Source organism: Penaeus vannamei, chromosome 28, assembly GCF_042767895.1.
Source record: "Penaeus vannamei isolate JL-2024 chromosome 28, ASM4276789v1, whole genome shotgun sequence".
Classification (NCBI taxonomy): Eukaryota; Metazoa; Arthropoda; class Malacostraca; order Decapoda; family Penaeidae; genus Penaeus; species Penaeus vannamei.
In genome coordinates this window covers 15,814,738-15,818,324 of record NC_091576.1, presented here as the reverse complement: position 1 = coordinate 15,818,324, position 3,587 = coordinate 15,814,738, and the positions used below count along the sequence as shown (strand labels likewise).

The window sequence follows — 3,587 nt, the reverse complement described above, 5'->3', positions numbered from 1 at the left end:
AGACGGAGGGAGGGGGGAGGGGGGAGAGGGTAGGAAGAAGGAGACAGGGAGAAAGGGAGAAATATAAAGAGAGAGAATGGGAGTGAGAGAGTGAGAGAGGGAAGGGAGAGGGTGAGAGAGGGAAGGGAGGGGGTGAGAGAGGGAGGGGAGGGGAGGGGAGGGGAGGGGGTGAGGGGAAGGAGGGGAGGGGGTGAGAGAAGGAGGGCAGGGAAGTGGAGGGGGTGAGAGAGGGAGGGCAGGGAAGTGGAGGGGGTGAGAGAGGGAGAGAGAGAGAGGGGGAGAGAGAGGAGAGGAGAGGAGAGGAGAGGAGAGGAGAGGAGAGGAGAGGAGAGGAGAGGAGAGGAGAGGAGAGGAGAGGAGAGGAGAGGAGAGGAGAGGAGAGGAGAGGAGAGGAGAGGATAGGAGAGGATAGGAGAGAAGAGAAGAGAAGAGAAGAGAAGAGAAGAGAAGAGAAGAGAAGAGAAGAGAAGAGAAGAGAAGAGAAGAGAAGAGGAGGGAGGGAGAGAGAGTGGGGGGGGGTAGAAGAAATGGAATGAGGGAAAGAGGGGGAAAAGAAGGGAGGGAAGGAGGGAGAGAGAGGGGGGGAAGGGAAGGAATGAGGGAGAGAGGGAGAATCCATTCACGTGTCTCTGTCTCCAAGAACTGCATATACAGCTCATTATGTATGTAGGCCTATGCGTAAAAAACATTCACGTACGTAGGCCTATATGATTCATGTATAATTGTGCATACGCAAAAGCATTAGCATCGACAAATACCATTCCTTTATTAATCAAACACAAGTTTAATCCACCAACAGCAGATCCGAGGAAGTTATAAAAGCCGCCGCCAATGAAAAGTTACGAAAAAGAAAGAAAAAAAGAATAAAAAAAAGAATATTAATTTCATCAGATCCAACTTATGAATGGATACATTTCTAGATCCCCTGTACTAGTCCCTATTAAATACACAGTGTACACACGTCCTATGTACACACGTCCTATGTACACAGGTTCTATGTACACGCCTGTCTCTTTAATGTTTTACTTACGTATTTACAATATACAGGACGACAGCTTTTCATGCCTTGAACAGGTTTCTGAAGTTCACGCATTTTACACATTTTATCGTTATCACCAAGTGTTATCATCGTCATTTCTCTTTCTTCTTACTCCTCTGACAAAAGCAATATCCTTCACGTGAAAGTAACCAAGGGGGCATTTGTAAACACATCTATAAACATCGGAATTGACGTTCTCTCATAAAGAAACGCCAAGCCACAGTTCATACAAGAAAACACTGTTTATTGTCATGTTTCATTTAGCATTTTATATATAGCAATTTGTCTAGAATTGCACGAACACTTGTGTTTTAAATCAGATTTTCTTTAGTAAAAAAAGCACACAAATCTTAGGCACAGAACCCTCTTCGCTTAGCCACATTGAAGCACAGTTCTTATCGTCACTTTTTTCCTTCCTCCGTTATTTCCTTCGAGAGCAGATGCTGGCCGCGAGGAGTCCTTCGTGTCCCTCGTCTCGCCACAGCCTCCCCCTCCGCCCGCCTCTAGCCCGTGGCCTCATCCCACGAGAGATGCTGGCGTCCCATCTGCCTCCAGCCGCCCGCCAGCCTCCCCTCGGCGACGTCCCCGCGCATCTCCCCTTCTACCGCAGATCCTCGGCCGCTTGGCGTCTCTCATCGCCAGGCACAGGTGCGACAGGTGCGAGGCAGGTGCGAGGCCTCGCGCGAGCCACAGGGCCGAGCACGAGCATCGAGTGGCAGGGGGAGCAAAGGCCGAGCCTCCATCAGCTGGGCGCAGGTGGTGCTGGGGTTGCCGCCAGCGCCACCATCACAACAAAGCCGCCGCAGATATCGACACCAGCTGGCCGTGCTTCGCCTCCCCTTTCTGCCGCCATTACAGGGCATTCTGGCACTCCCCTCCCCTGGCCCGGGCACTCCTGGCCAGTTACTACAAGGTAGACGAGAGAGAACTGAGTTACCTGTCTCCAAGCTCCGGTGAGGCAGGCTCGGACGCCCATCAGCTGATTGGAGAAGTTGCCATGTTGCATCCGCACTGTTACCACCACAAACTCTCGGGGAACCTTCCTCCTTAAATCACGGCGGCTTCCCAACCCTCGCCTTCCTCTCACAACAGAGCAGGATGGAGAGTGTTTATAAGACAGGAAATTCAGCGTGAAACTAAAGCGACGTCTCCTCCACCAACATACGCTAATGTAAAAAAACAAAATGTAAAGTATTTCGCTGTTGGTAACAACCGCCACAAGCCATTCATAATCGCGGTGACGTCACGCAAGGCATGCGCAGCCTCCGGATGATTTTCACATTCCACTAAATAATGAAATAAACACACGGGCGAATTTTTTTAAAGGAATTCCATAATCAACAAAATCGCCCCTACCCCCCTCCTTCTAAATGAAAACATGAATATGTATCATAACCTCATAACATGCAGATCGCAAACCCACATCTGAACACACTCTCCCTCCTCTCCCTCTTCAGAGAAAAGAGAGAAGAGAGAAAAAAAAGAGAGGACGAGGAGAGAGACAGATAAGAGAGGCGGAAAAAAACCCCACAAGTGCTTCTCGAAACACAGAGCCCTTCGTCATGCCCGTAGACGGCCCTCCGACGGCCCTCCGACCCCTCCGACGCCAGCCCCAGAGCGTAGGACTCGGCGCGGAATCCCTGCACGGAAACGGCGCTTCCTTGGCGCGTTCGGAGGGCGGCCCGGGACCTCGGGGGAAGAGGACAGAGGGAAGGGAGGGAAGGGAGGGGAGGGGGGAAGGGAGGGATGACGAGGGGAACAGGGAGGGAAGGGAGAGAAGGGAGGGAAGGGAGGGATGACGAGGGGAAAAGGGAGGGAGGGAAGGAGATGATAAGGGGTCGTGGGAGGGAGGGAATGGGATGACGAGGGGAAAAGGGAGGGAGGGAAGGAGATAATGAGGGGAAGTGGGAGAGAGGGAGGGAAGGGATGACGAGGGGAGGGAGGGAAGGGAAGACGAGGGGAAAAGGGAGGGAATGGAGGATGACAAGGGGAGGAGGGAAAGACAGGAGGGGAGGGAGGAGGGAAAGGAAAAGGGGCAGGGAGGGGGATGACAAAGGGAAGAGGGAAGGAAGAAAGGGATAACAAGGGGAAGAGGGGAAAGGAGGAAAGGAAGGGAGATAAAGAAGGGAAGTGGGGAGGGAGGGAAGGGATGAGGGAATGAGGGAAAGGAGGGAGGATATACGGGGGGGGGAAGAAGGGAAAGGAGGGGAGGAAGAGAGGGTGATGACGAGGGAAGGATGGGCAAGAGGGAGGGAAGGAGGGGCAAGAGGGAGGGAAGACGAGGGGCAAGAGGGAGGGAAGGAGGGGAAGACGAGGGGCAAGAGGGAGGGAAGGAGGGGAAGACGAGGGGCAAGAGGGAGGGGCAAGAGGGAGGAAGACGAGGGGCAAGAGGGAGGGAAGGAGGGGAAGACGAGGGGCAAGAGGGAGGGAAGGAGGGGAAGACGAGGGGCAAGAGGGAGGGAAGGAGGGGAAGACGAGGGGCAAGAGGGAGGGAAGGAGGGGAAGACGAGGGGCAAAGAGAGGAGGGAAGGAAGGGGAAGAACGAGGG

The 3,587-nt window shown here is 53.6% G+C and overlaps 1 protein-coding gene across 2 annotated transcripts in view; it reads right to left on the bottom strand.

Annotated features, from left to right (window-relative positions):
* The window catches only part of RhoBTB (Rho-related BTB domain containing), a 24,621-nt gene extending 22,595 nt beyond the window's left edge, over window positions 1–2,026 (bottom strand). The window contains exon 1 of one of the 2 annotated variants that reach the window (XM_070141323.1): window positions 1,977–2,026. The gene's annotated coding sequence lies outside the window, so the exon portion shown is untranslated. The remainder of the gene's footprint in view (window positions 1–1,976) is intronic. The other variant, XM_070141324.1, reaches the window with a different exon arrangement.
* Between the last annotated feature and the right edge of the window lie 1,561 nt (window positions 2,027–3,587).